The sequence below is a fragment of the Colobus angolensis genome, unplaced genomic scaffold (genome assembly GCF_000951035.1).
Source record: "Colobus angolensis palliatus isolate OR3802 unplaced genomic scaffold, Cang.pa_1.0 Scaffold231, whole genome shotgun sequence".
Classification (NCBI taxonomy): domain Eukaryota; kingdom Metazoa; phylum Chordata; class Mammalia; order Primates; family Cercopithecidae; genus Colobus; species Colobus angolensis.
The window spans coordinates 927,439-933,601 of NW_012115500.1; positions in this window are offsets into that span (position 1 = coordinate 927,439).

Consider the following 6,163-nt stretch of genomic DNA (forward strand, 5'->3'; position numbering starts at 1 on the left):
CTTGGGTGACAGAGCGAGACCCCAAAAATAAATCTAAAAAAATTTAAAACCTCAATCTAATCATGAGATGCACTTACATTGCTGTAGATAAAGAATATTTTACCCAGCATGTATAGAATTTTAACGGCTTCTTTAGGGGGACTGTGGTGATCTGAGCCACACAGGAATAAGTTAACTTCTCTCAAATTCCATTTCCTGGTGTGAAAAAGATGGTACCCCATTATCTTGTAGGGATCTTCTGCCATAAACCCCACATAAATCCCCAGCATGCTGGACACTGTGAAGCAGTTAGTCTCAGACAACTCAGTCTCAGGTGTAACCCAACAGTGGCTAGTTCAGTTATTTCTTCCCCAGGGAAGAAATGATCCTGTGGGATTACTGCTCTCCCCTGAGGAAAGAACCTCCCTGCTCAGTGAGAGGCCAGAATCTGATTCGCAAGTGTTGGTGTCACGCCTCTCAGCTTTGGGGAGACCGAGAAGCCTTTGCACCTGAGCCTGCCAAAACAAGAGGGCTATTGCGCAAGGAAACCTTTTGGGAACTCAGATGGTCATGTGGGCCTCCTTGGAAGCCGGGGGCAAGTGGGCAGTTTTCCCGAGTGCATGGAAGCCAACACCAGAGACTGAGGTGGAGAGATGCACTGAGTCAACCTGGCCGGGTTAATAGAACACTTCTCCCACCATCTGGGTTAGCTTCTCGGGGTGCCAGGGATCCTGCAGTGGGCCTGATGCCAGCCCGAGATCAAAATGGGAAAGCAGCCAGAGCAAATTGATGTTCCATAGAGCTCTTAAGGGCTGGAAGATTCTTTCTCACTTTCTCCTTTTCTTTCCTTCTCTTCTTTTGTTTTCTTTTTTGAGACAGGGTCTCACTCTGTTACCCAGGCTGGAATGCAGTGGCACGATCTCAGCTCACTGAGTAGCTGGGGCAGGTGCATGCCATCACACCCATTGTAGAGACAGAGGTCTCCCTTTGTTGCCCAGGCTGGTCTCAAACTCCTGGGCTCAAGTAGTCCTCCCGCCTTGGCCTCCCAAAATGTTAGATTATAGGCATGAGCCACTGCAGCTGGCCAGAATATTTTAAGTATGCAATTATTTATTTATTTATCTATTTAGAGATGGAGTTTTGTTCTTTTTGCTCAGGCTGGAGTGCAATGGCGAATCTCAGCTCACTGCAACCTCTGCCTCCTGGGTTCAAGTGATTCTTCTGCCTAGGCCTCCCAAGTAGCTGGGATTATAGGCATGCACCACCATGTCGGCTAATTTTGTATTTTTAGTAGAGGTGGAGTTCCACCATGTTGTCCAGGCTGGTCTCGAACTCCTGACCTCAGGTGATCTACCCACTTCGGCCTCCCAAAGTGCTGAGATTACAGCCTTGAGCCACTGTGCCTTGCCGAAAATATATTTTTTAAATATATTTTAAAAATATATATACATGCCTCTAATCCCATCACTTTGGGAGGCTGAGGGGGGAGGATCACTTGAGCTTAGGAGTTTGAGACCACCCTGGGCAAAATAGAGAGAACCTGTGTCTACAAAAAATAAAATAATTAGCTGGTTTTGGTGACATGCGCCTGTAGTCCCAGCTACTTGGGAGGCTGAGGAAGGATAGCCTGAGTGCACAAGGTTGACGCTGCAGTGAGCTATGATTGCACTCTAGTGTGAGTGACAGAGCGAGACCCCATCTCTAAAAAAATAAAATAAAAATAACGTACAATTTTATGTATTTTTTGAATGGAGGAAAGGGGCTCCACTAAAAGTACCTGGAGTCTATGAAAGTCATAATGCCTGGCTGCCTTCATCCAGTGATGTGGAACCCCAGAGGCCCCTGTATGACTAGGCCCTTTCCAGGACCCACTCCCATGTGTTTGCCCAGCCCTCCACTTCTGTGGTACAGAGCCAATCAGATCTACAGGACCAAAACTTGAAGCCAACCCCAATCCGACCAGCAACAAAAGATGATGGTTGCAGAGATGGTAAAAAAGACTCAGATTCCAGGCCTGCCCCCAGCCCTGAAATCGTAGTCAAATACATAATTCTCCTTTCACCTTACCTTCTCTGTATATTTGCCTGTGTGATCATAGTCTGGAATTTTTTGTTTTTGTTTTTTGAGATGTGGTTTCATCATATTGTCCAGGCTGGTCTAGAACTCCTGAGCTCAAGCAACCCTCCTGCCTTGGTCTCCCAAAGTGCTGGGATTACAACATGAGCCGTGCCCAGCCTAGTCTGGAGGTTTTACTGGAACTGTTAAAATATGTCTCCTAATCTTTGTTTTAATTTACTGATGGGGGAAGGGAGACTGATCTCATACTTAACTCTTCATTTATTTATTTATTTATTTTTTTGAGACGGAGTCTCGCTCTTGTCGCCCAGGCTGGAGTACAGTGGCGCGATCTTGGCCCACTCAAACCTCTGCCTCCCCAGGTTCAAGCTATTCTCCTGCCGCAGCCTCCTGAGTAGCTGGGATTACAGGTTCCCGCCATCCATGCCCAGCTAATTTTTGTACTTTTAGTAGAGGCGGGGTTTCGCCATGTTGGCCAGGCTGATCTTGAACTCCTGACCTCAGGTGATCCACCCGCTTCAGCCTCCCAAAGTGCTGGGATTACAGGCATGAGCCACCGCACCCAGCCAACTCTTCTTTTAAAAAACAGACTTTCCTTGCTGACATACTTGAGTAGCTTTGGTCATATTTAAGGTGAAGCTGAGCTTTCCAAGCATTTCTAGAATCCCCTCCAAGCCACCTCTTTACGAAGAGAATTACCTTGTCCCAGCTAAGAGAAGAGAAAGTAAAAATTAGATTAGTGAGCCTAGAGGGATGGCTCAGGCCTGTAATCCCAATACCATGGGAGATGGGAGGACTGCCTGAGGCCAGGAGTTGTAGACCAGCCTGGGCAGAATAAGGAGGCCCTGTCTCTACAAAAAAATTAAAAATTAATCCAGTGTGGTGCTCATGCCTTGTAGTCCCAACTACTCTGGGAGCTGCAGGCAGAAGGATCCCTTTAGTCCAGGAGTTAGAGGCTGCAATGAGCTATGATGGCACCATTGTACTCCAGCCTGGACATATATAAAACATATATATACTTATATATAATATTTATAATTTATATATTCTTATATATAGTATATATTTATATAAACTTAAATTTTATATTATATAACTATATCCATGAGAGAAAAGATAAATCTGCCATCATTTATAGCAGGTTGAGACAGACACAGATAAAACCAGCTGCAAAATTAAGTTTCTCCCAAAGACATGCTGCAGCTGTAAATTGTCATAATGATCTCTCCCCTTTTATTTATTTATTTATTTTTTTGAGGTGGAGTCTCACTCTGTTGCCTGGGCTGGAGTGCAGTGGCACAATCTCGGCTCACTGCAACCTCCGCCTCCCGGGTTCAGCTGATTCTCCTGCCTCAGCCTCCAGAGTGGCTGGGATTACAGGCACCTGCCACCATGGCCAGGTGACTTTTTGTAGAGACGGGGTTTTACCATATTGGCCAGGCTGGTCTCGAACTCCTGACCTTAAGTAATCCACCCACCTCAGCCTCTCAAAGTGTTGTGATTACAGGTGTGAGCCACCACAAGGCGGCAGATCTCCCATTTTTGAATGACTATTATGTTCTTACTCAATGAGGAACAGTATTCTCTAAAATTACAGACTATCAGAAAAGGTACTCTTTAAATGTGTATATCAGTAACAATGAAACATCCATTCTTGCCTGGAGGATCTAAGTCACTTTATTTTTTAATTTTGTTTTTCTTGTTTGTTTTCCTAAGTCACTCTGATACAGAGAAACAGCCTTAATTTACAACTCAGTCGCAGCTGTTTTGGACAAGGGGTTTTTGAATACAACATTCCACATCTATCTCAATTAAGGACCCTGGGTTCACTTCACTGTCAAGATCTGATGTTGATCCTTATACATAGAGCCCAAAGAAACATGATTTTATGTAATTAATTAATTAATTAATATTTTTATTTGAGACAGAGTCTGTCACTCAGGCTGGAGTACAATGGCGAGATCTCAGCTTACTGCAACCTCCACCTCTGGAGTTCAAGCAATTATCCTGCCTTAGCCTCCAGAGTAGCTGGGATTTCAGGCACCCACCACCAAGCCCAGCTGGTTTTTGTATTTATTTATTTTATTTTATTTTTTTATTTATTTATTTTGAGACGGAGTCTCACTCTGTCATCCAGGTTGGAGTGCAGTGGTGCGATTTTGGCTCACCGCAACCTCCCGCTCCCAGGTTCAAGCGATTCTCCTGCCTCAGCCTCCCAAGTAGCTGGGATTACAGGCACCTGCCACCATGCCTGGCTAATTTTTGTATTTTAGTAGAGAAGAGGTTTCACCGTGTTGGCCAGGCTGGTTTCGAACTCCTGACCTCAGGTGATCCACCTGCCTTGGCCTCCCAAAGTGCTGAGCCACTGCACCCAGCCCATGATTTTATTTCGAGTTTATTTCTCTCTTCCCCAAAATTGTAAAAAAATTTATTGTTGGTGAGATGCCCTATGGTTCTTTGGCTACATCCTTATATAATTGTGTTTTACCATTAGAATTCCATTTTCTTTCATTCTGCCATTGTTAATTAACACAATTAGCCAGACATATGTAGTCCTATTACCATGGGAGAGAGAAACTGACTACAATCTTTTTTTTTTTTTTTTTTTTTTTTGAGACGGAGTCTCGCTCTGTCACCCAGGCTGGAGTGCGGTGGGATCTTGGCTCACTGCAAGCTCCGCCTCCTGGGTTCCCGCCATTCTCCTGCCTCAGCCTCCCCAGTAGCTGGGACTACAGGCGCCCGCCACCTCGCCCGGCTAGTTTTTTTGTACTTTTTTAGTAGAGATGGGGTTTCACTGGGTTAGCCAGGATGGTCTCGATCTCCTGACCTCGTGATCCGCCCGTCTCGGCCTCCCAAAGTGCTGGGATTACAGGCTTGAGCCACCGCGCCCGGCCTGACTACAATCTTAAGCCAGCCTTGGTGTAAACTTTAAAGGAACATCCAAGGAAGTTTCTAGAGCTGTTCTATTTGCTGAAAATATAATCCTGTGAAAGCTGTAAAGATGAGACAGAAACTGGAGCCAAAACCTCAAGACCCCTTTTAAACATAGGCAGCATGTTTTGCTTCAGCTGAGACAGAACTATAAGGCTCTGCTCACAAAGCAATAGGGGTGATTAGTTTCTGGGAGGGCTTTATTATCTGCCTCAGGAGTAAACAACCTGCTCATGGATGCAATAGAGTCACCACACCTCGAACTTTCTCAAGTTCTTGAGAATATACCATTTCTACTTTATGAGTGAACTGTGCTATGCAATTTCCTCTCTACTCAAATGTTTCTCTGATATCACCCAATATGTGATAGGTATTTGTGGCCTCAAAATTAACTCAAAGTGAGTTTGGTGGGTTTGGTTTTGAACATACTGTAAAAGCCAGCAATATTTTTATTTATTTATTTATATTTACTTTCATTCATTCATTCATTCATTCATTCATTGACAGAGTCTTACTCTGTTACCTAGACGAGAGTGCAGTGGCATTATCACAGCTCACTGTAACCTGTACCTTCTGGACTCAAGCAATTCTCCTGCCTCAGTCTCCTGAGGAGCTGGGACTACAGGTGAGTACAACCACACCTAGCTAATATTTTTTAAAATTATGTTTTGTAGAAACGAGTTCTTGCTATGTTGCCAAGGTTGGTCTTGAACTCTTGGCCGCAAATGAGACTTCTACCTTGGCCTTCCTGAAGTGCTAGGATTATGGGTGTCAGCCATCCACCATCACACCTATGACCAATAGCTGTACCAGGCAGCTTTCAAGTTAAAAACCTGAGTTTTCACCAAGTAACCCCGTTTGATTTATGCCAAAGGCTCCAGCCTGCATATATTATTGTTACAAATTCTTCTTCTTCCTTTTTTTTTTTTTTTTTTGAGATAGTATCTCACTCTGACATCCAGACTGGAGTCAATGGCACAAGCTCAGCTCACTGCAACCTCTGCCTACCGGGTTCAAGCGATTCTCCTGCCTCAGCCTCCCAAGTAGCTGGGATTACAGGCACCTACCACACCACTACACCCGGCTAATTTTTGTATTTTAGTAGAGAAGAGGTTTCACCGTGTTGGCCAGGCTGGTTTCGAACTCCTGACCTCAGGTGATCCACCTGCCTTGGCCT